General features: G+C 41.3%; 1 protein-coding gene across 6 annotated transcripts in view; it reads left to right on the top strand.

Annotated features, from left to right (window-relative positions):
• Window positions 1-27,232, top strand: part of BEGAIN (brain enriched guanylate kinase associated) — a 597,092-nt gene that overhangs the window by 177,772 nt on the left and 392,088 nt on the right. The gene's annotated exons all lie outside the window — the stretch shown is intronic.

The following is a 27,232-nucleotide window of genomic DNA, read 5'->3' as shown; positions in this document are numbered from 1 at the left end:
GGGTTATTCTGCTGACACTACAGGGGCACTGCAAACGCACCTGGCGCTCAGAAACTTCTTCAGCAAAATCTAACCTGGAAATGCTAATTGGCGCTCCTTCCTTTCTGAGCCCCACTGTGTGCCCATACAGTGGTTTACGCCCACATATGGGGTACCATTGTACTCAGGAGAACCTGCGATACATATATTGGGGTGAGTTTTCTCCCCTGTTCCTCGTGAAATTGAAAAATTTTAAACTAAACAAACATGTTGTTGGAAAAATTCTATTTTTTCATTTTTACTGTCTTCTTTTGAATACTTTCCTCTAATACCTGTGGGGTCAAAATGGTCACCACACCCCAAGATGTATTCTTTGAGGGGTGCACTTTCCTAAATAGGGTGACTTTTAGAGGGGGGTTATTCTGCTGACACTACAGGGGCACTGCAAACGCACCTGGCGCTCAGAAACTTCTTCAGCAAAATCTGAACTGGAAAAGCTATCTGGCGCTCCCTTCCTTCTGAGCCCCGCTGTGTGCCCATACAGTGGTTTACGCCCACATATGGGGTACCATTGTACTCAGGAGAACCTGCGTTACATATATTGGGGTGAGTTTTCTCCCCTGTTTCTCGTGAAATTGAGAAATTTCAACCTAAACAAACATACTATTGGAAAAATTCTATTTTTTTATTTTTACTTCTTCTTTTGAATACTTTCCTCTAATACCTGTGGGGTCAAAATGGTCACCACACCCCAAGATGTATTCTTTGGGGGGTGTATTTTCCAAAATGGGGTGACTTTTGGGGGGGTTCTATTCTGCTGACACTACAGGGGCTCTGAAAATGCACCTGGCGCTCAGAAACTTCTTCAGCAAAATCTGAAGTGGAAATGCTAATAGGCGCTCCTTCCCTTCTGAGCCCCGCTGTGTGCCCATACAGTGGTTAACACCCACATATGGGGTACCATTGTACTCAGGAGAACCTGCTTTACAAAATTTGGGGTGTATTTTCTCTCATGTTTATTATGAAAATGAGATACTTTAATCTTAACAAATATATTATTGGAAAATTTCTATTTTCCATTTTTTTCCGGCCTAATTGTGAATACTTTCCTCCAGCCCCTGTAGGGTTAAAATGCTTATTATACCCCTAGATTAATTCTTTATGGTGTCTAGTTTCCAAAATGGGGTCCCTTATGGGGGTTTCCAGTATACAAGCCTACTAAATCAACTTAAAAAAGAACTGGTCCCTAAAAAAATCAGTTTTGGAAATTTGATGAAAATTTGATAATTTGCTGATACATTTCTAAGCCCCGTAACACCCTAAAACAGTGAAATATGTTTACGAAATGAAGTCAGAATAAAGAGGATATATTCATAATGTGACTTACTAACTAATTTTTGTCATGTGCCTTTTTTTTTTTTAGAAGCAAAGAATTTCAAAGTTCGTAAAGTGCAGAATTTTCAAATTTTTCATTATATTTTGATGTTTTTCACAAAAGACAAAGACAGTGACCAAATTTTGCCACTAACATAAAGTACCATATGTAACGAAAAAACAATCTCAGAATCGCTAGCATACGTTAAAGCATAACTGAGCTATAAGCGCATAAAGTGAGACAGGTCAGATTTTGAAAAATTATCCTGGTCATTAAGGCCCAAACAGGTTTGGTCCCTAAGGGGTTAATGGTGCACAAGTCACAAACAACAATAACCCCTTGAGTACTACAGCTGTGCAATCCAAAGCTACAAGACATACACACTAGCGGCAAAACTTAAGTATTACCACATCACCACTTACACTTGTAGTACAGGCTTTTGCAAAGGGTGTATCTACTAGCAACACCCGTGGTGGGACACTACAGATCGCCGCGCCCGCTAATTAGATATTTAAATGCAGCTGTCAAAATTGACAGCTGCTCTTAAATGTCCTTAAAAATGGTCATTGGGGGTTCATTGGCGGTGATCAGGCTTCCCTGTATGTGATCGAGGAATCCTGATCAACGCTACCTCTCTGGCCGGGACTCAGCATCTGAATGACGCAGATCCCGGCTCGGCAATTGGTTGCTTTGGGCTCCATCAGCCCTTAGAATTGATCTGTAGAAAAATGGATTCCATGTAGTATATGTATACTACATGGAATTCTATAAAAAATCTGTAAAGTGTACAATTTCGCCCCTAGTAGGGCTACAACTTATTTTAGATAAATTTTTTTAAAAAAGTATTTTTAATAATAAAAAGCCCCTTCCCATATTAAAAGTTTGAATCACCCCCCTTTTCCCATTTTAAAAATATAAATCGCTGTGTGCGTAATCGCCGAACTATTATAACATTCCTGATCATGCACGGTAAACTGCTTAAGTGCAAAAAATTAGCAAAAAGTGCACAATTGCTAATTATTAGTCACAGATCTAAAAAAGTCAAAAATCCAGAAAAATTTATAAAAAGTTATCAAAAAGTTACATATAAGCAAGCAAGGTACCGATAGAAAGTACAGATCATGGTGCAAAAAATGACACCTCAGACAGCCACATAGACCAATAAATAAAAGCCTTATAAGGATGATAATAGAGCAATTTTGTGGAACTTTTAGTTTTTTTTAAAAGGTTTTAATTTTTTAAAGCAGTCAGAAAAAAATAAAAGTTATACACATTTCAGGTTTACCATAGGGCGAATGGCGTAAGCACAAAACTTCCTCAAATAAAAAAAAAAATTGCATTTTATTTTCAATTTTGCAGCGTATTTTATGGAAAAATTACATCCGTCCATGCAAAGTACAATTAGTGGCGCAAAAAATAAGGGCTCATGTGGGTCTGTAGGGGAAAAAAATGCAAATGCTATGGCCCTTTAAAGAGGATGTACCACTAGGTACATCCTCTTGAATTTAACACACCGATAGAACGGCGCCGTCATGGGGAAGCCGATGCCACAGTCCGTTTTTTTGGGAGCCACGTCATAGAGGGGAGGGAATTCCCTCCCACTGGGGGCGGGTCGGACGATCTTCAGTGCATCAGCAAGGCCCGGTACCGCTGGATAGAACGCCGCCGTACACGGGAACTGGGCCACGGTTCGAAAGACGGACCGCGGCACCGGCTTGCCCATGACGGCGCCGTTCTATCGATGTGTTAAATTCAAGAGGATGTACCTGGTGGTACATCTTCTTTAAACACGAGGAGAAAAAAACGGAAGCATGCAAACTAAAATTGGTTTGGTCCTTAAAGGGGTTATCCAGTGCTACAAAAAAGTGGCCACTTTTGCCCTGCTCTTGTCTCCAGTTCAGGTGTGGTTTGCAATTAAGCTCCATGTACTTTAATGAAACTGAGTTACAAACCCCACCCAATCTGGAGACAAGAGTGGTGCAAAAGTGGCCATGTTTTTGTAGCACTGGATAACCCCTTTAAGGGAATCCAGTGTGAACCCAGCCTAACAGAGACATGTCAAAAGTTTTGGTTGGTCAGGGTCTGAGTGTTTAGACCACAACCGATCAGACCTCATTGCATGTGCTCCTCTACCCATTCTGTCTCTGTGTGAACAGGACAGCTCTATAGGCTTACATTACGGTCACGTAAGTCGGGAGAGAACATGCAAATTTCTGGCCTGTTCTCCCCATTGGTGACTGTCTGAAATCTCAGAATCTGGCCGTTCAAAACTTTTCACATGTTTCTGTGAAAAGTCGAAAGTTTTTTCTAATGACAGGTACACTTTAATGAGTAATGATATACTGTAACTGAATTGGTGCTACATTATTCTCTACTAGAATGTAAGTAATGCTGTGTTCACACATTTGCAGTTTTCTTGTATCAACTTGTTTAGAGCCTAAATGATTATGTGGTATCTGCAATTTTGCCTAAATTGTATGCCTGGGCTATACTATGCGATCAGCAGGAAACATATTGCCGGATAATAAAATAATTTTTGTTTACATCCCATAGAAGAGCCACATCTTCTACAGTACAATACATGCAACTGTCTCCTATTAGCAAGCCATTATTGTACAATTATCAAATTGAATCGGTCTGAATAAAAAAAAAATTGATACGACTGGATAGTGTGATGAACTGGGCTTTACCTAACCTTGGTCCTAACTGTGGCTCCTACTACTCTGATTTCCCCAGGACTTACAGAAGGGCAAGCTGTTAGTCACAAGAAGCAAACATGAATTATGTATCAATACTGGAAGGTAACAAGGAAAGCAACTCACCAGTAGATGACAAGAACTGGTGGTGATAAATGAAGATAGCATCATATGTTCACCTTACATAGAACTACCGTTTGCTTATTAGAGCTAAGCAATTGAAATTATGGAACAATCAGCCTCTTATAATCATATAGACAGCACAATATGGATTTTCTACTTGGATACCACCATGCTCTACATAGATCTCATTTCTTGGCCTTGTCTAAAACTGTTCTTTCTTTATCGGACCCATCAGTTTCAGTAATTTAACAGTACATTTTATTGTATAATTTAGAGGGAAACTGAGATTTTACATATTAACAGTAGAGGAAACGAATCAGGAGTTTGGTTTTTTTTTGGGAAAATTGTATCCTGTGGAATTTAATCCCTGATGTTAATCCAGTGCGGGCCCCAGTGTTAACAGCTTATGGCCTGCATAGTATACATACTTAGTAACAGATCTGCTCCACATCTGCTCCTGTAATCATGATATTTCACTGATGATGAATGACTTCCACGAAGCGGGGGAATATATTTGCGTGACTCAGTAACACTAAACAAGCGAGGAGTCATGTTAAGTAGTAGGAGGTAATAAATAGTTGTGGTCACACAGGAATGGAAACTAAAGAAAGGACTATCGACCCAACTTTGATTTTTTTTCCTTCACTTTCTCTGTATCTCACACCTGCATTTGGAGATCAAAGATACTATTATTTCCATTACAACTGAACCTCTGAAACCTCTAATATAGGAGGCGACGGAGAGGAGCTAATGAGCACTGTCAGTGCTAGTTTGCTCCTTGTTCCACGCACACTTGCGGTGCTATTACATGCATTGTGTTGCTGGGTGTGTGTAGAGGGGGCCGCGGGGGGGCTGCCCGGGTGATCCCTAGATTGTCCGGGGGTCCTGTTCCACAGAGCAACTGCAGCTTATCACTGCGATCTAAGTCGTTTGTCTTTCAACATGTTGAAAGACAAACGACTGCAACAACGACATTGTTCATGTCGGCTGATCGTTGTCTTCTATTACATCAGGCGATTATGTAATGGCCAATCGGCCAATAATCATTTAGTTTAATAGGGCCTTAATGGATAACAAGACGCTTTATTCTTTGGTGATTAACTGGGTGTACAAATAAGATTTCTGCCCCTGTCTAGTTGATGGGGTCAGGGATATTTTTTTCAAATAAAGGAATATTGGAAAAAAATGTTCAAATAATTAAATACTCCAGACAAAATCGATACACTGTCTTATGCTTAGTACAGGGTTTAAAGAGGCTGTGAATAACATAGGGATTCTCTCTTTTAAATTCTTTGGTTACCATTGGAAAGGTTAGGTTGCTGGGTTTTGGACTTGATGCTAGCAATGGGTTCCTGCACTAATACAATTAACACTCTTTTTATTACTCACTCCTATTCTAGTGTGGTGTTCCCTGGTTCAGTGATCTGGCTAAGGTGCTTCTGGTTGCCAATCCTGGTAACATTGTCCTGACTTTGAATATTCTCTTTAGTGGGGATGGTTCATCTTCAATGCCTTTAGGATTACATTGCATGTTTTGAGAACAGAGGATTGGGCATGTTAAAATCCTACTTTCCCGTGGTATCTGCCACCAGAGTTAATCCTCTATCTGCCATATAGATAAGAAAGTCAGCCACGTATATCAAAGTTTGGTTGTCTTTGCTCCAACATGTACGGGTGTCATGGTGTGTCAGCCATTTCTGCTAAACACACTACTCGTACAACTTAAGTGCGAACAATTCTTCAAAATAGGGAGAGGGGAATAAACCCATCTGCCAATTGAGAACAAAGGATCGGACATGTTGAAAATCATGCCTGACCCTTATTTCCCCTGAGTTCTTTTATTGAGGAAACACAGGACACCCTCACGGGTCCCCCCCCTCCCTCATATACATATATTGTCTGCCATTGAGATAGTTTCTAGTGGTCTCCATACACAGCATATTTGCCTATCCTGCCAAGGTCTGTAGGCTCACCCAAGTCTATGGACATCTATAGTCTATGGACTACCTTTAGTCTAGCTTTACCTTGAAAAGTTGTTAATGATGACGACATGATCATGACATGACAACATTGCAGTCTGCACATATGAGCCCCATATGAGTTTTGAGTGGAAAGATTCCCTGTTACAAGATATGTTGAAGAATTCATTTAAAAAGAGCTGTCTGCTGATTCTTGGCAGGAGGGCTAGAGGTGGATTTTATCTGCAATAGTTTGCAATACCGTGTGAACAAATAAGAGACTTTGATATGGAAGGTCGATTTATTGGCACGTCTTGCAGACATGAGGTGCTTTTTACAGGCAGAGAGAGTGCAAACAGGGAAAGTTAAACACGTGGCAGCCAGCCATTACAGGAAAACATCCAGCAGACTTAGAGAGATTAGATATATGTTCCTTATCAAGTAATCAGACATATCAAAGCTACATGTGTAGATCTAACTCGCATATATGATGAAAGCCTGAAAAAACTCATGAGCCAAGACAGACAGACCATAACATGAAGGCTAAAATATCAGAAACAAATATTACCTTGGTGGGCATTGTGATCCATGGAGACACATGGCAAATCAAAGTGGTTCTACCAACCTTCTTGGGGCTGCTCCTTCCCATAGGCGCCAAGATTAGGGAAACAGGCAGGAGATCCATCATGAGAGCGGCTCATTTTTTTTTTTTTTTATTCTTGCAAAGTCCTTCAGCATGTGTTGCACCAATATCCTCCAATCATCAGTAGACCACACACATACACAATTGAGTATACTTGACAACATAGCCTTGCGTGATCAAACTCCTATGTTTACTTCAAATTTTATGCAATTTCTACCTTTGGAATATGGTTTTGAATTTGTTGAGGTGCTTACATTTTATGCAGTGTTTACTTAATAAATGTACATGTCATGGACACAGTGGCCACCATGACTCATTGAAAGGCTTGGAAAATCAAGGTGGTCCGACTCAACTTCTCAGCATTGCTCCTTTTTATTGGCAGCAAGGTTAGAAAACACAGGAAGGCGAATGGTCACTCCTCTGACGACTTCTTCATAATGTGCTCTACCAACATTTTCTAAATTTTCATAGTCCAGGTGCAGATGCAGTTTGGTAAAATTGACAACGGAGAAGGTCTTGTTTGAGCATGTTGATTCATAAAAAAGCTTGACAAATCAAGGTGGCCCTACTCACTTCTTAAGGCTGCTTCTTATCAAGACCAAGGTTAGAAGATGGAAAGCAGTGGATCCATTCTAAGGGTCACTCATGGCTTCCCTATTTTTACATATTTCTTTAGCATGTTCTCCACCAACATTTTCCAGCCTTTTACAGTCCATGGGGAACATTTATGAAGATTGGTGTACAAGCATGCTGGTCTAAAATAAAGACCCGCCCACTTTCCCCCATGAGCACGCCTCTCAAGAAACCTTGCAGGGCTCTACGTGTCTGCGCTTTCAGCAGGTGTGGATTTATATCATGATTTACACTTGCGAGCACGCCTCCTCCCATCCTTGCCATGTCCCCCCTGCCTACCCATCAGGCGAGCGGGGGATTTGGCAGGCATATGCCAAAGAAAAGGAGCGAATCTGCGCCTTCTCCCTGGCACATGCCAGGGGCGCAATCATAATAACATTTACTACTTTTACTACTTACAAGTGCCAAATTGAATTATTTCCAAGGCCAGCATCAATGTAATCTGTGCAAGATGACTCAATACATTGACCTATGGGACCAGCAGAAAACAAGTAGGTTGCTTCAACAGATTAAGTCCACATATGGACTTGACGTGGATGTCAAGAACATTTGCAATGACCCGTAAGTTCATTGAAAGATTATCTTATTACATAATTTCTACATGGAATTCAATTCAAAGCAACATGATTACACCAACTCTTCTTCGAGAAACACAATTTGCCAAAATTTGTTCCATACTACGAACGGGGACTGGATTTCATTACCTGAGTCCTCAATCCAAATTTGGACATATTATTGTATATGTCAAGGAAATGGGTCAATTGCCTAGGGCAAATTAAGCAAAATATTCTCACTTGTGAGGTTTGGAACTATCACTAATATCTGGAGAATTTCGTTGTTTTCTTAATAGTTTGGCAAACGTGTGAATGCAGCTGTGGTCCCGAAAACACATGTTCGCTGGACCTTTTCATCAAATATCTAGTCAAAAGGCGCAGTCAAGAAGAACAAGAAAGATAATAACCGGCAGGGGGCACGTGTCCTTCATACGCAACCAACTTATGGTGTCACTTGTTATTGAAATGTGGAAAAAGACAGTGGAGCCGCAGTTCATGGAAATGGCCCAAGGCATATGGAACTATTTTATTTCCCAGATTTGTTTGTGCTCTAAAATGTTATAATTGAACACATTCATGTACATTGTTTGTTTGTTTTATTTTTTTGCATCCCCAAAAAATGTTAGAAATTTTAGAAATTCTCCAAAAATTCCATATTGACTAAAGTTAAAGGGGTTATCCAGTGCTACAAAAACATGGCCACTTTCTTCCACAGACAGCCCCACTCTTGTCTCCAGCTTGGGCGGGGTTTTGCTGCTCAGTTCCATTGAAGTGAATAGAGCCTAATTGCAAACTGCACCTGAATTGGAGACAAGAGTCGTGTTGTCTCTGAAAGAAAGTGGCCATGTTTTTGTAGCACTGGATAACCCCTTTAAAGGTGTCTTCTCACTATCTCCTCATCATTGTTTATAGTAATGATCCCTACTTTGTGCATTTTGGTAACAAGGTAAAGAAGCAATTTCCAAAATTTTAAATTAAACACCAAAGGTACATCATTGGTAGCGCAGTGGATAGATCTGCTCTTCAATGAGATTGCAGGGAGTCAATCCGTTTTCATGGCAGTCCTCTGTGGCTGCTGTAACTTTTTTCCATCTTCAAAGCATATTTTATGGGAAATTATGGATGTTGTTGCAAAAGTACAATTGGTCTTACAAAAACCGAGACCTCCTATTGGAAAAAGCAAAAGTAAAACTTGCCTCGCTCATGAAGGGCTTAAATGAAGCATTGTACTTGACAGCCTGGAAAAACATGCTCATGGTCAAAGACCAAAAGGGAAAGTTTTTGGATCTATTATGAGGGTATCGATATTTCAGATTGTCTCAGATTCTACCGTTTTGGCCTCAGACCCTAAAAATAACAAAGCTATGTTATGTAATAAAGACTGAGAATATAACCTAAATTAAATTTGACAAAAACAAAATTAAACTAAATGAAATCTTTTTGGAAAACATTCAGGACAGAGCTGTTCAGTATGAAGAATTGGCCCCAGGTGCCAGACAACCACAGGTTGGATATACAAAAAGTCCATTGTTCATGGGCCAACCACAACAAAGCAATTACACAGGAACATTAGTTCCAATGAAAAGTAAGTGATGGTGCTGGACTTGTGGACCGAGACCAAATGAAATTTCCTAAGAACAGTTTACAGAGGGATTGTTTGTAGATAGGCGATCTCATGAAGGATGAAGACGGGAATGAGGAATGTGTTCTTGGCGTACAGGAAGGAAAACGCAAGCAGCCGTCCAGGAAGCTTATCGGGAAGATCTAAATTAAAAAATGGAAATAAGTCACCTGTTAATAGGAAATAATGATGGAGGTCATAGATCTGAAAGTGGCTCAATGGGAATTACTCAACAACATTTACCGAGAAATCTCCTCAGACCTTCAGTATTTTTTTAAAGATCATTTCCTACTCAATGTTTTTATGGAAACATATTTTTTCATTTTTTTTTATGGCAGCGTATAGTGAGAACTTACATGTGCAAAAGTTCCTGTGCATAAAGGGAAGGGAAGCTGTTCCCATAGGGAGCATGCCCTGTGATGTATGCCAACAGACAGGAAGAGGAGGAACTGTTCCAATAGTGAGCATACTCTATGATGTGAAGACGTTACTGTGCTGAGAGGAAGGGAGAGGGGGAGGAGCTGTCCTAATAATCCACATGCCCTGTGACATATACAGACTTTGCAAAAAACAGGTGAGCTTTCTTCATAGTGAGTATACTCTGCAACATGTGCAGAAGATACTGTACAGAGACTGAAGGGGAGGAGGTGAGCTGTCCCCATAGTGGGTATACTCTGAGACATGTGCAGAATATACTGTACAGAGACTGAAGGGGAGGAGGTGAGCTGTCCCCATAGTGGGTATACTCTGAGACATGTGCAGAAGATACTGTACAGAGACTGAAGGGGAGGAGGTGAGCTGTCCCCATAGTGGGTATACTCTGAGACATGTGCAGAATATACTGTACAGAGACTAAGGGGAAGGAGATGAGCTGTCCCCATAGTGGGTATACTCTGAGACATGTGCAGAATATACTGTACAGAGACTAAGGGGAAGGAGATGAGCTGTCCCCATAGTGGGTATACTGTGCGACATGTGCAGAAGATACTGTACAGAGACTAAGGCGAAGGAGGTGAGCTGTCCCCATAGTGGGTATACTCTGAGACATGTGCAGAAGATACTGTACAGAGACTAAGGCGAAGGAGGTGAGCTGTCCCCATAGTGGGTATACTGTGCGACATGTGTAGAAGATACTGTACAGAGACTGAAGGGGAGGAGGTGAGCTGTCCCCATAGTGGGTATACTCTGAGACATGTGCAGAATATACTGTACAGAGACTAAGGGGGAAGAGGTGAGCTGTCTCTATAGTGAACATGCGCTGTGCAGAGGAGGAGGAGGTGGACATACCCTATCATCTATTGTCTATAGTATAATCATTTGTTAGCTATGGGGGAAATATAGTGAGCATGATCTGTGATATGTAGAGTTTGTTGTTAAGTAGGAGGAGGTGAGCTGTTCCATTCACCTGTTGTCAGTTTTCCAGCAGTATAATAGAAGTTTTAACTTTACCCTCTTATGATAGTGAGGTAACCGCTGCCCATGTGCAGTGTACATAGCACAAGCTGAAAAGTGATGTCTACAAAACACACAATAACAACTTTTACTTCTTTGTGCTTGCCGTTGTTTCAGTGTCATTTATTATTTTGTCGCATGTTTGTCTAAGAATCCTGACTTTGAATGTGTCCTCAGGTTTTCTTTTCGCTTCCTTTTTGTTGGAATGATTTGCGCCAAAAATGGGTCTCAGACTTAGGGTCCTTTTACACAGCTTGACATGGGGCCCTGCGAGGACACAAACAAGTGCCGTTCAGCGAGATCGGGGCTAATTTGCAGTGCCTTTACACAGCACAATTAATGCATATATCCGCGCTGTCAGTTTGCAGATCACAGAAGCAGTGCATACTTACCATCAACACTGCTGTGTGATCCAGCTCTGTCAGTTCCCATCCTGCTCCAGTCCTGCTGCCTGAAGACACATCGATGGCCAGGAGCTGACAGTGCTGGATCACACAGCAGCTTTGATAGTAAGTATGCACTGCTTCTGTGATCTGGAAACTGACAGCACAGACCTGTGTTTTATATATGTATATACCTGTGCTACCTTTGTTATCGGCCACACTTACACTTTTCCTGTATACACAGGAAGATGTATGTCCGATAATGGTAAATTTTTAAAGTATTCTCAAAAGATGTGAGCAACTGAGGCTTAGACAGTTTCCCGCTCCTCAGCTGATCGCTCTCTGTTTTACATGGGCCAACTAGCGACCGCAGGAGCGTTTCTAGCTACAGTCCTGGGCGATAATCGCCCATGGATAAGGCCCTTAAATCTGTAGAGTTTAACAAAAGAGTACCTGCCATCCCCCCTTCTTTGAAAAAACTTGGAGTACTCCAAGATGTTATTAAAGAGATGCAAAAACGTTTTGGCGCATTGGCCATGAAAACGACAAAAGTTTAATGTAAAGGGGTACTCCAGCGAAAATCTTTTTCTTTCAAATCAACTGGTTTCAGAAACTTATATAGATTTTTAATTTACTTCAACTTAAGAAATCTCAAGTCTTTCAGTACTTATCAGCTGCTGTATGTCCTGCAGGAAATGGTGTTTTCTTTTCATACTGACACAGTGCTCTCTGCTGCCACATTCTGTCCATGTCAGGAACTGTCCAGAGCAGGAGAGGTTTTCTAAGGACAGTTCCTGACATGGACAGAGGTGGCAGCAGAGATCACTGTCAGACTGGAAAGACTGGAGATTTTTTAAATAAAAGTAAATTACAAATCTATAGAACCTTCTGAAACCAGTTGATTTAAAAATATATATATATATTTTTGCTGGATAACACCTTGAATACAAAATTATATAATAATTGTGGCTACATTGCATTCTGAGGGGCTTTTTAGTTTGTATTAGTCCAGAATGCAGAGTATACACCTTACAGACACAGAATCAACAGGGATCGGTGATTAAGCCCAATAGGAAGCAAGCAAAAGCAGGACTGAGTTTTTTTTTAATACTGGTTGACAGTCTTTCATAGGATTGCATAGAACATTGCGTTAAGAGACCCCTTTCCTTCTACATAAAAGGGGAAAACTGACAGAGATGATAAATTGAATTACGCTCCCCGTGAGTCTATCTGAGCTGCCCGGGCATGGAGGCTGCAGGCGGCACGTTCACACCAGGGCACAATGCAGTGTCCTAAGTTGACACGTCATCTGAAAAGGTCATCTGACTTTGGAGAAGCTTAGATTAACTTACTGATCTTTCTGGAACCCCCCAGAGGTTAGGGATTTCAGAGAATCACGTCAGGACATCTCATTCTCGTGCTGCGCTACTCGTACTTTGAACAGCGCCCAAACATATTGTACCATGGACCTGGTGTCTCAGCTGCAAGAAAACCAAAATAACACCCCCCCCCTGTACCAATCTACAGCACAAAAACATGAAAAATCCGGAGCGCTTCATGAGAACATGATGAGGAAGTGGAAGGAACATTTGTTGCTCTTGTTTTATCATGACAAATGAGAACGTTCTGTAACAAATCTGCGCCGCGGGACGACCTCACAGCCATTCATTAACCTCCCATCGCCCAGTAAACAAGAATTTATTTGCTATTATCGCGGCGCCAGGTTATATAAATATCATATTTATCAAAGAGCATGGCTTCCTGATACAAAAACATACTTCATCATATTGATTCATATATACAAGGGGCACCCATCTGTACGAAGAGGGGGCGAGGTTGTAGTTAATCTTCAGAGGCCTAGTCATGACATGGCAAATACAATGTGTCAGTCCTATACTAAGGGGGTATGGAGTGCAACCAGGATAGTGGGGTGAGGCCAGTGAATGGTGGGAGTATGCTGGTAGTTGTAGTGCTTATGATCAACCAGTATGTTATAGATGGGCCTCTTGACCCAGCACACTTACCTAAATGACATGCAGCGCCGTCTTACCCATTGGGCATGGTTGGCGGCTGCCCGGGGGCCCTTGTGTCCTAGGGGGCCCCTGCCCGCTGTGACATACCCATATTTTTCGCTTTATAAGACACACTTTTTTTCCTCTCAAAGTGGGAGGAAAAACTAAGTGCGTCCTATAAAGCGAAGACGGCTCCCAGGCAGTGCCGAGCACTGCAAGGAAGCCGTCCCGCCCGCCCCTCTATTGCCGCTCACTATGCATATGCATAATTAGCGGCCCTGAGCGACCCCCTCCGCCCGCCTAGCCTGCCTCTTCTATCGCCGCTCAGCTGAGCCGATCAGAAGCCCAGGAAAGTGCAATGAGCAGCACTTTCCTGGGCTTCTGATCGGCTCAGCTAAGCGGCGATAGAAGGGGCAGGCGGTCCCGGAACTCACCTGTCCGCCGGCTCCAGCAGCTGATGTCTCCCGGCAGCGCGCACTCCCGTCATCCTCCTGGTACAGGCAGTGAGGTACAGAGACGCAGACTGTGTCCCAGATGTGTTGTGCAGCCTCTATCATTCATAATAGAGGCTGCAGGACACTTCCGGCACAGGCAGTCTCTGTGTACCCCACTGCCTGTGCCCGGAGGATGACGGGAGTGCGCGCTGCCGGGAGACATCAGCTGCTGGGGCCGGCAGACAGGTGAGTAACTGGTTTGTTGTTTTTCTGTTCGGCAGGGGGGTCACTGGCTACTATGGGGTCACTGGCTACTATGGGGGGGACTATATGGGGGGCACTGGCTACTATGGCGGGCACTATATGGGGGGATTGGCTACTATGTGGGGCACTATATGCAAAGATGGGGGGGTTTTGATGGCGGCGGCCGCGGGGGTGGGGGTGGGGTCAATTCGCACCTCTGCCCAGGGGCCCATAATGCTGTTAAGACGCCCCTGATGACATGGCTGTAAAATGAGGGGAACACTAGTAGTGAAAATCTTTGTCCCCCAGGGTACACCTGTGTAGCATGTCGGGTGGATGGTAGTTGGAGTGCCCATGGGGTTTTAAGTGCAGTGACGTAGCCACAAACAGGTTCAACAAACTAACTCTTCACAAGTTTTTATTAGGACAGTCTTTAGTATACAGTAGTACATGTGAGGAAGGTCTTTATAACCTCTTTATAGCCATTGTGCAGGTAGACATATGTGAGGGGCAATCCGTTTGGATAGAACTGGAGCGCTCAAGGAAATGATTATATTCTTTTCATGTGTATGTGAGCCATGTCCATTTGCTCTGGAGGCTTCTATGATGCTGATCCTCTGTGGAATAGAGATCACAGGAAAGGATAGTTAAGAGGGAGGCAGGGCTAGGAAGACTCCACACACATTGACAAATTGTACATGTTATATATAGATGTGCATGGGACCTCTCTAAAAGCATTTACAAATATGACCATTAGATGGCAGCAAAGTAGAACATTCATAATGCTTACATTTTGGTAACATGGCGTGAATTATACATGCAAAAAAAGGGTATAGTAAATCAATGACTGCAGACTTCTGGAGGCCCCCTTTAATTACCCCAGAACACTTCTCCACTCCTCATCACAGAACAAGGCTTGTGCAAAAATGTGCAACTTTTTTTGTACATGACTTAATAAATTCCCTCCTAAGTGTCTCTTTTGACCCATTACATGGATTAAGACATTCTTAATTCATTTTGAGAGCAGGAAGCAATAACATATCTTTATCCTTTGATTGTGGGCCAGACGCTGTGCAGATGGTTATGTGATTTTTTTCAGTAATAGCAACTCATGTTTTCTTATGTCCTCTAGTAGTTATATGGTCAGTTTTGCATGGACCAATTTCCATGGATCAGAAGGTTCTACAGATAGTAATAAATAACCATTTTTTTTTTCTTAAAGGGGATTTCCATATTAAAGGGTTTGTCCAAAATTAGAAAGACGTGGCTGCATAGGATTTATTTTTGGAAGAAAGACCCAATTACACAGCGCATTAATCTTCTGAATCAGACCAATACGGTCAATTATCGCACCATATTTAGGTTACAAAATTGTTGGGCTGACGGCTGGTAACTGTGTTAAAAAACAAAACAAAACAAACTCATACTATACATACCTGTCCACGTTCCCTGACGTCCTGCAAGCTTCGGCCCACTCCTTGCTCTGTCTGAAGTTGACAGACCGTTCAGCCAATCACTGGAACTGGATCACTGGAACTGTTCTGATGATTGGCTGAGTGGCTTGTGACTTTGCACAGTGCCAGGAGCGGGCCGAGGCTAGCAGAACATCGGAGAGTGTGGACAGGTATGTAGGAATGCAGGTTTTTTAAAGGACTGCACAGACATCGATAATGACGTCTGTGCAGCCCTTGTTACCAGATTATCGGGCAGTGTAAGAGATCGGCGCTTGCTCATAGAAAGCCATTGGGCTGTGTAATAGGGCCCTAGTACTGTTCATCCACAACCACTTTGGCACTGGCTAGACAGGGTTGCTTAATGTAAGTAATCCTCCTAATTTTAACTCTAAACCTTTACAAGATGCTATAGCCTTTTCTGCTCACCATCTCTAGAATATTCATTGACTAATAACAGGAGTGTTCAGGAATACTGTAAAATATTCAGTAACAGAGTCAAGAAGAGTGGTTAGGATGTGAAAAACCAGCTGATGGGATGGAGACAAAACTAGGAGCAGTACAATAAAGTACACAAGTGAGAAATGTATGCTTATTCTACTTTAAATAGGCCTGACCTTATCATTTTGTTCATTTGAGAGATGGGAAGCATGACAATAGAGAAGAGGTCAATGGAGTCAAGAATAGAGCCACGCTAGCTTGTTGTCAAAGCTGTAGTTTGCAGTGAGAGAATGTGTTCTCAATTGGGAGGATGACACTTCCCGACTTCTGCGGTAGTGGATTATCTTCCTGAGTTGGGCAGATAAAATCCAATAAGCCCAGTTCTTCTCTACCCCAATATTTTGTGTCTGAAAAGAGTTAGGAGACCTCCATACACATTAAACCAGTCCTGCTGGAATCAGGTTTGGCCTTTACATATCTAATGGCCAGCATAAGTAAAGGTACCTATATACAAAAGACTTAGGGGGCATTCATTTGGTCCATGCACGGAAGATGTGCTATAAATCAGAATCACAGAACTACCGTCATCATAATGATACATGATGCCCAGAGCCCTGCAATTCCGTTCCAAAACACATCTGTATGGACCATAATAACAGTAGGCAAAGCCATTAGTCTTATACCATTTAATGTCGATGGAGACCTCCTGACGCATCTCTGACAGCAGATGTTGAGGTAAAGAAGGATTTGGCATTTTGGATTTTAATTTGCCCAATGTCTTGTTTTCATGGAAGACAAACTGCTGCCAGAGAAGTCTGGAGACGATGTTCAGTTTCGAAATAGTAATAAATAGACATGTATATGGGGAAGTCAGGAGAATTGGCCAACTGGCCAAATGTGTTATAGGGTGGAGAAAGGAAATTTGCCCCGGTCTTGTGTCATGTCCATCATACATGACCTTCTGTAGTTTCATATTTTTTTGGCTTTATCTCTGAACACTTTAGGAACCTGATCTGAGAGGATAATTCCCTTGGAGTATATTAAAGCCCATTATTAAGCAATTTGTTTTTTTTATCATCTTGAGCTCATCCCATGATCCAAAATAACAAGTTGTCTCTAGATTGGATCACAAACTGAAGCTCCTTCTCCAGGGCGCCTGGACTCCTCTCCATAATCAGCCGCCTTACTCGTCCAACGGGCCAGGTTTTATAGAGTTATGTGTTCCTCAGATACTGTCAATGATTAATAAGTTCAGTTGTAGAATTTATAGTCTTTTTATGTCTTATTGGCAAAACATTTATGGAGTAATTCAATACTATGATTTAAAGCCCTTCTCCTCTGAGCCAAAGACGGGAACAAAGGTCTGCTCGGCTCTAGGAGATACAGTATAAATTCTGGTCCAGTTCTCTTCCTGTAGGGTTTTCACCGCTGATGCCGTTCACTCCATTGGTCAGCACAGAATTCATATCACAATGGAGATTCACATAAGATCAACTTTGAAGGGCATCTCTACCTCTACCATTTTAGTCACTTTGATGACTGCCACTCTAACTCTAGGCTTTCAGCTAAATGATTCAGACCCCAGAATAGCAGATTTACTTGGTTAAAGGGGTTATCTAGTGGTGCAAAAACATGGTCACTTTCTTTCAGAGACGACGCAACTCTTTTTTTTTTAAACTCTGTTTATTAGAGTAATACACAGAATAATAATAAAATGCACACAAGTCAAATAAGGTACAAGTGTCCATATCAAGACAACATGAAGGTATACATATACACGTAACAGATAGCATAAACATACTGTCCAACATGGACCAACCTAGTCCGTGTCCGCAAAAAAAAAGAAAAGAAATGGGTGGTTAGGCTCTCACAGCATGGTCAGATGTCGTGGTCAACGGGGAGTTACACCACAATCCCCACACTTTGGTGAATTTACGTGGAGGTTTCCTGTGGGTGAAGACAATCCGTTCATAGTCTACAATTTTATTAACCATAGAGATCCAGGTAGAGATACGGGGAGACTGTCTGTCAATCCATCTCAAAGCGATGGCTTTTCGGGCCAAGAATAAAGTTTCCCTCATGCAGATGCGAATATGATGTGGCCATACCTCCTCGTCCATAATGCCAAGAAGACACATAGCGGGGTCGCGTGTCACCGGTTTTTGTACAACCTCAGAGAGAAAGCCTACGATCTTCTCCCAGAAATCCACCAATCATGGGCAGGCCCACATCATATGCCGAAAGTCCGCTGGCTGGTGTTGGCATTTAGGGCAGGTGGGTTCAGGTATTCTACCCATCCGAAACAGTCTGACAGGAGTTAATTAACACTGGTGTATGATATATAATTGGGTTAACTTATTGTTAGAGACAACACGACTCTTGTCTCCAGTTCACGTGCGGTTTGCAATTAAGCTCCATTCACTTCAGTGGAACTGAGCAGCAAAACCCCGCCTAAGCTGGAGACAAAAGTGGGGCTGTCTCTGGAAGAAAGTTTTTGTAGCACTGGATAACCCCTTTAATGTAGCCAAATATCCTCATTTCCCAAGTCACGACATATCTAGGTGGCTCAGACTAGGGAAAACTTGGTGATAATCATTTGGGCAGTCCTAGGGATTCTGGGAAACCATGCATACAGTTTATATAGGCTGCGTTCACACTACGTATATTTCAGTCAGTATATGTACATTTCAGTCAGTATATTTCAGTCAGTATTGCAACCAAAACCAGGAGTGGATTAAAAACACAGAAAGGATCTGTTCACACAATGTTGAAATTGAGTGGATGGCCGCCATATAATGGCAAATATGTGCTGTTATTTTAGAACAACGGCTGTTATATTAAAATAATGGCCGTTATTTACTGTTATATGGCGGCCATCCACTCAATTTCAACATTGTGTGAACAGATCCTTTCTGTGTTTTTAATCCACTCTTGGTTTTGGTTGCAATACTGACTGAAATATACTGACTGAAATATACGTTGTGTGAACGCAGCCTATGGCTGTATCCATGTTTTCCAGGACTCCAAACGATTAGACTCAAGCATTGCCCTTATCTCTAACAAGCCTTGACTAATAGGGAAGCTACTCCTAATAGGTATAGCATTAGATATACAGCTTTCTTCCTTCTCATTTACATACCTTTTCCCCCCAGAAATCATTGCCTGGTCTATACAACTTTCTACACAACCTTGGGGGTCTCCAAGCATACAAATTACTGGGTGGGCATGAAACTTTAATGCCCTCTATAGCTAGCCTCCTTAATGCAATCTTGCCATTTACCTCCCTACCTTACTAGAATATAATAATATAGGTACTCAGCCAGTGCAAATGTGCGCTCATTCTGAAGCTGTAGACATGGGCCTTATTCAGCAGAATGTACTAAGGGACTATTCCTCTACTTGGCAACTAACACATTCCCAGTAGGATTAGAATTTGTATCTTAAGCTGAAAATTTGTGATCTAGCCATAAACCTTGAAGTTGTCACTGCTTCTTCATTATAAAAACTTTCTTTCTTATAAGACGGTCCATAGGAGACATTTACGACACAGCCATATTATGACAAATGGTATGCTGCCTTATCACGATTGGAGATTCCCTGTAGGAACATTAGACCCGTGCCCCTCGAAAAAAAAGTGAAAAATCCGGTGATCAGTGTAGATGAATTTCAATGTGAATCCCATTAGATAAGGAAAATCCATAATACTTCAAGCAGTTTTCAGTTTAGTAAATATTACTATAGGAATTTTTTGCTGGTATTTACCCCATGTATTTTCCATTATAAGTCACATATCATGTGATGAAAAACACCAGATAAAAAAAAAGCCAACAGGCAGAGAGACATGACATTTTTTTCTGCCTTTTTGGATGGAAAAATTGCATTATTTTTAAATGTCAGAGCATGCTGTGATTTTGGAATACTACTAAGGCGCACAGGAACGTAAAAATGCCCTGAAAAAAACAGCTAACAAAAAATCACCATGTGGGCATAGAGTTTTATACTTCCCTACAGAATGTCAGCTAATCTGGCCGCAGCATTTTAGAGCTGAAGAAAAATCACCATGGGGGACGTGGTCTAATGTGTGTTACTTTTCTAATGAGGATTGGTGTATATTTTGTTCCAATATCTTGTGACTGATTTATTAAAATGTTGTTCTGCTATCGTAAATAAGTTGCACAAAAAGGCACAAAGATGCAAAAATTGCACAAGCATATTCACCTGGTACTGACCAGACGTAGGCCTGTACCTGTTTGTGCGACTTTTTAAAAAGTCACAAATTATAAATTGGGCCGTAATCCCAGAGTATGCAAATCTTTTGGTAAATACTCAAAACTAGTGAATTAAAAAAGTTGCCTCTAAAAAATATTTGCCTGTCAAATACTGGTTCATAAATTAAACTTAGATCAAAAACTGGTGAAAATCAACTTATTCACCAAAAAGTAGGCACAAAGCCCTTATGGAGTTTATATTTAATTTTTAAAAAACTAGTGTGATTCTAACCTAAGGGAAATAAAAAAGGTAAGATTTGAGTTGGCCAAAGAGCATAAAGATTGTATTACTGATAAAACATGACCTGGTCAGATGGATCCATATCTCTGTAGAGAAGAGGTTTTTGGTTATTTAAGAGGCCATTAAACTCTAATTGACATTATAGTACCATGTTCCATGTTCCATGTTTAAGTGAGGACGTTCCATTGTGTTTTATGCTCCTACTTTTATGAATGGAGATGGTTACGCACACAGTAGCACGAGCCCTCTGACATATAAACACAGACCTATAAGTGTCTGTAGATTTGAGCCAAACCTAAATTCGCATATTTACATCTTCCTGGCATGTGTCTTATGTCAGATTAAATATCAAACATTATACAGCAGCCGCGGAAATGTGCAATCATGTTTTATTTTGTAGGAGAAAACTTGGCAGATAATATTACGGCTTAATATACAGATTATGGTTTGGACAATGATTGAGCAATTACGCCTGAATACAGCACTTCTTGTTATGGATTGCTCTTGGCCAGAAAATTAATTTCTGTAAGAACTTATCTCATGCATGTAGGAGGAAGCCCTTTCTAAAAGGGGGTACCTCCTTTATAATATGTAAATCTCTTGCCCCATTGGTTTGTGCAACTCTTGGACCTTGCGTGGGCTTTGCAGGAAGTTGGTGTATCTGACTTGGCTTCTTTAGTGTTTGTTCTCTATAAATGGTTTTTTTAACAATTTAGGCGCCATGTGCAGGAATCCCGAGACCAACAATATGGCTTTCAGACAACTGGTTTGGGAACGCATAGATTGTCTCATTGAAAGCTTCTGTCTGGCTGCGACTGAGAACCCCAACAAACGGCTTCCTTTCTCATGGGAAGATTAGGTTGGCTATGCATGTAGCAAGAAATGGCTGTTCATCTACCAGAATGGCTTGAGCCTTTTGGGGGGTGCTATGGTTCACACAGAGGGCCCTCATTGGGGGGCCCCTTTCCATAAAGTCCATATGCCCTAATAGAACATATGGACAAGGGTTGTACTTACAGCCAGCCAAAATTTAGATCCACTTAGTATTAGTTGAGTATTTGTACAAGTATGTACCTATAGACATCAGCCACATTTTCATATTTGCAAAATTTAAAAATTTTCTTTTTTAGCCAATTTTATTATAGATTCTAAACTGGTTTTCCGGAAGTTACTTTTTATATCCCTGGTGCCATTAAGGAAATGTTGGACTAGAAGAAAGCTCGGTGCTTGGCGGGGGTATGTTCTGGCACTTGGTACTAAGGAGTAACTCACAGTTCCTGCTGCCATGCCATGGGCCGTTACTTTGTGTTTCCTGGCCGTTACTCACTTTTTCTTCTACCAGAGTTCTTTGTTTGGCTCCTACTCAGTGGCATTTTTCAGTGTCCCTCCCAAGTATGTGAAATGATATAAGCAGACTGGAATTAAGATATTCGGAAGAAGAGACTGGTTATGAGGAGACTGATGGAATGTGTGAAACAAATGCAATGGAAAATAATAATTATGTTAGTTGCGACATTGAATGGAACACATCTGTGTACCAATATTGTTCATGGGTCAAGAGGATACGCCTTAACATTTAAAGGAGAGTCCATTTATGGTGGACAGTTTTGACCTTAATGGGAAAAAAAATTAAGAGGCCTAATTTGAAGTTCCCTGTATGTCAATGCATATGAACACGTAAAAGATCTTCTGAACAGCTAGGTCTCCTATGAAACGTTGACACAACCCTAGAGAAGGTACTTTGAGAAAATGTCCATGGCAGTAGATTTACTCTAAAGGCCCCTTAAACTTTAGTGAAAAGTTGGCTAAAATGTCTTAAACCTGCTGACCATTTAATGTGTATGGAGTCAAGGGAGAAAATGTTTGGGCATATTGGATTTCAATTGCCTCTTTGTTATTTGGGAAGATAAGTTACCACCAGAGCTATCTGGCCACAGTTTACTTCTCCCTCTCCAATCAGATCAAATTTGGGCAGAGAGTCTTTTTAATACCATTAGGTATAGATGATTCTAATCATTAGTATTACAGTGAATTCATACACTTAAAATAAATGTCTTCAATTCTTAACTCTGCCTACAAAAAACGGCTAATGCCTACGTGGAAAGTATTCATTGTATCGTATGGCTACACAATGGAACATCTACGGCCAAAGCAAGTTGGATCATACTGTAACAGCTTAGAAAAGTCTAAGGAACATTTCAAGTCGGATTATAGCATAAATCATAATTCTTGCTGAAAAAGCTGCCCTGGGATAGGCTATGAGCCAATCATTGGCTGTTCGGGACATGTCCTCAAATGACCTAGCCAACAAGCAACACCAAGCTGCTGTCAAATCCTTTGGTCACTCAGGTTAAATTGACATGTCCTCCACATTTAGATCTTTAGATTAGCTATGATCCATTTTCTATTTTGAGGTTATGCATTTCACATAATTTATTTAGTATATAAGTCTGCAGAGTCTATGTCTCTTCTTGCAGGTGATGACCACTCTGGCAGGAAATTGTGTAATCTGCATAGGAGCAATTCCTTTTCCTGTTTAGTTAAGCAAAATCTTAAGATATTGGTTGAAGGAGTCTTGAGCTACCTAAAAATCTTTTGACTTCCCCTGTGGCTGATCAAGTGGTCACAAGAAGTTCTATATGAAGAAAAAACCTGATTTCCCGTCTGAGTGACCAACTTTTGAGCACAGACATGAATATGATCACAGGAAATTGGTTTCTGAACAGAAGCCATTTGACTTCCTTTTTGGTTGACCAATGTTTTTTTTTATATTTTATCTCTTTATTGGTTGACCAATGTTTGAGCACCTCAACAAAAGTGGTCACAGATTGGTCTGTGTGAATCGAAACCATTCAAACTTCTGTCTGGGGTACCACTTTTTGAGCCCATGCCTTAATGAGTCGTGGAAAACATGCATACGGCCCTAGACTATATCCAAATTTTCCTGTACTGCATTCAAGCCACCTGTATTCAAATGCCAAACAATCATTCTCAAGCATGTACGGCTTGCGCTCCTCTTTAATAGAAATCTTTTGACTTCCTGTCTTGGTAACCACCATTTGAGCACATGCATGGAAGGGATCATAGGAAATGGTAGTCTGAGTAGAAACCATTTGGCTTTCGGTCTGGATGACCTCTCTTTATGCAAAGCCACAGAAATGGTCTCAGGAGGGTCTACGAGAATTTTACTTCATGTCTGTGTCAGGAATGGGCCTTTGCGCTCCTCAGTTTGGGTTGAGTGAAGCAGAAGGCACGGAACCTGGTCTGAACAAGATTCTGTTTTTATTTCTTCAGCCCCACCCACCGCCTCTGGCAATACAAGAATTACTCTGCTAGCTTGATTTCTGCAGCTGAGCGGTGTGGTGATTCCCTTGACTGGCAGGTGTCTTTACCAGTTAGAGTCTTTGTGGATCTGAGCACCGGTCCAATGGGGATCTGGACCAGGCTCCTGGTCCTCATAAGGAGTCAGCATGGCCAACAGCTAGTTTCTGGCTATTAGAGCAATCTAAGCTTACTCTTTCTGGTATCTGCTGTGTGTATCTCTGACCCTTGCCTGTTCCTTCTTTGTCCTGTTTGCCGCCTGCCCTGACTTATAGCCTGTTCTCGTTTACCTGACTTGTCTGCTGATTTTGTACTTTTGCTGCCCGCCATTACCGACCCAGATTGTTGACATTGGATTTACTGTGTTTGTTTGTCTGTCACTGTTCTGTGTTTCACTCCATTGATTATAGGGACTGTCAACATGGTTGTCCGCAGTTGCCTAGGACTGTCTTGTGGCAAGTAGGCAGGGACAGTGGGCGCGGTCAGCTTAAGGCTCACTGTCCGTGTCTTGTCACACTGCCTTTTGCCGTACCCAACGCTGACAGTCTAGGTTTCAACTGTTTGAGCTCATGCACAAAGTGATAACAGGAAATGGGTCTACTTGACCACCGTTGTGCACACCCACAGAAGTGGTTAAAGTTATTAGGCAGATAGGCAGATGTGGTCACAAAACATAGAGTCCCAAGAGTCAGTGATAAAAGAAACTCTAGTTTTATGCCAACTAAGGATAGATTATCACATTGCAGTCCCTATTACTGGAGAATGAGAGGACAATGGCCAGTTGTGATGTTAGTACTTCTCCAAAATGGCAGATTCAACAGAAACGCTACCAATGGACTTCTGGCAGCTGTATAGGGTTCATAAAGATTTGGAATCTTACCTCTATAACTACAATTAGATGTGATATGGCTTAAAATTAACTATGTAAATGGGGATGGATGTGTTTGGTACTTTTTACAGATGCCTTTGTTTTTTTCACCTTAACCATTGATCCTATTGACGAGTGACTGGCTTCAGATCAGCTTCTGATTGGGTTGTTTTCTAATTGACCTTTTGGACTGATTATCGTGCCAGAGTCTGGGTCAACTGAGCATTCTCTAATACTCTTATGGGCCTCTCCAACCCTGGATTTTGCCAGCTCTTCCCATTCCTCCCTCACAATCATAAAGTCAAGAGGAACTTACTGTACAGTATATCCTTCCACCATACAGTAAAAGAGATCAATGTGTGTGATTAAACTTTTTCTTACTGTCAGGAGTATAATCCAGCCTATCTTGTATTCAGCAGCAAAAACAGACCTACCTATCTAAACCCAGAAAAAAATATTATTACAGTCTTCACACTGCCCAGTGACAATATAAAGGGCTGATGAGGGGCAACACCCCGAAACAGCTGTATGTGGATGGTTGCCTGGCCTTGTTTTTTTCCCTTGTCATTACATTGACTTATAGAGCCACTTAATATGGTGGTTTTGGTGGTTTCCTTACAGGAGCCGCCCCTTGGCTGGGTCCTTCCCGGAGAGATATTTGGCTAGTTCTGTGTTTCGAGACTCTTTGAAGAGGCTCCACGGGCTCTTCTTTTGCAATATAAAGGGCTCACATTTCAACTTTGCTGTGTAGACTGAAGCAGATCAGCGGAGATATCTCACTATTACCTCATTTTAATTAGAAATGTCAGCAGGGTCCTCTCATTAGCATTAGTTGGTGAGGTCAGTAGGGTCATCACAGCCTGCTGCACAATTCAGGAAACAACTTTGAATCTCCAATATGGCAGCCCCCAGGAAACTTGGAAAAATTTTACAGTATTTAGGAAGACTTAATTTAGGAAGACTCAATTGCAATTTTTTTTATACATAATACATACAGTAATAAATACTTGACTTAAAGGAGTTGTCCCATGAAAATCTTTTTCTTTTAAATCAAAGTTATATAGATTTGTAATATTTTGCTATTAAAAAATCTCAAGTCTTCCCATACTTATCAGCTGCTGTATTTCCTAAAGGAAATGTTTAATTTTCAGTCTGACACAGTGCTCTTTGCTGCCATCTCTGGCCGAGACAGGAACTATTCGTAGCAGGAGAGATTTGAAAATAAAACAACATTTCCTGCGTGACATACAGCAGCTAATAAGTATGGGAAGACTTGAGATTTTTTAATAGAAGTAAATTACAAATCTATATAGCTTTCTAATATCAGTTGATTTGAAAGAAAAAGATTTTTACTGGAAAACCCCTTTAAAATCTGTCATGTTCTGTTGATAACGTCCCTTTAAGCAGAGCCAAATATGGGTTAAACCTGTCAGGTCTGAGCTCATCTTGTACAGTCAATCTGCGCGAGCATAAAAATCTTTCATAACGCAGCGTCCTTATTTGCAGCTTTCACTCAGCAATTTTATTTTAGCCTTGTGTCTCATCATATTCCCTTTGCTTATTACAACCGGGGTAGTGATCATTTTTCAAAAAAAAATTTTTTTATTTTTTTTTTAAATAAAATGTAACAGGATGTGAAAGGCTTTAGCTTTTTGCTAAACGTCTTGCTGTCTGCTTGAATTCCGACCCCGGGAGAGGTACAGTAAGTCCGATTAAAGCCTCTATCAAATTGTAATTATATATGCATTGTCACATTTTGCAGTTGGTGCTTTGTACGAGACTTACTGCTCGGCGAGATGCTCATTAGAAGCAGGTTCATCTGAGGTAACAGACTTTCTTCCCACCTCAGGCATCCAAGTTGGATCGCTGCTATGTTGTAAGTACATCTACCCCATCTTATTACCAAAATAGCAACCTTCTTAATCCTTTGCTGAGAGGAACAATGCTTCGATTCAGGCGACGGTAGAAATAGGATCTTATGAAAGCGGCTGGCAACCAAACTGTTGTTATTTTTGTTAGAAAATTGAAAAATCGGAATTTGCTGATGTATGTTAGATTAAAGAGTTTATTGTTTTGAAATTAATCGGATTGTTTCGGGTCTTTCCAAAAAAAATTGTGTTTAAAAAAAAAAAAAAATCTCTCTTTTTTTGGTCCGAGATAAAACAATTAAGATTGAATTTTGATTCGGATGAAGTAAAGAGCATAAACAAAGGCAGGGCTGCTTGAATTAAGAAGGCATCAATGTTATAATCCACCACTGCCAAGCCCTAAGCCTCAAACAGTCAAACTGTTGTTGTGTCTGCAGGGCTGTTCCTATGAGAGACTCCATGGCCGGGTCTTTGTATAGGACAGCTGGAGGTGTAGTGCTCTTATGAGTATATCAGGATTTTGCTTGAATGGATTGCGGGAAGAATAGTTTTTATAACAAGGGCTAGCTGTCTGACCAGTGTTGTAGTCAGCCATGTGGGCTCTCATTGGGCTGTTTTTTTAAGTCACTCAGGTAGATCTTCCTTTCCATCTTTCATCTGATCACTGA

The sequence above is a fragment of the Dendropsophus ebraccatus genome, chromosome 13 (genome assembly GCF_027789765.1).
Source record: "Dendropsophus ebraccatus isolate aDenEbr1 chromosome 13, aDenEbr1.pat, whole genome shotgun sequence".
Lineage (NCBI taxonomy): Eukaryota > Metazoa > Chordata > Amphibia > Anura > Hylidae > Dendropsophus > Dendropsophus ebraccatus.
Note: the sequence above shows the minus strand (reverse complement) of the source record. Positions and strands in the feature narration are given on the sequence as shown.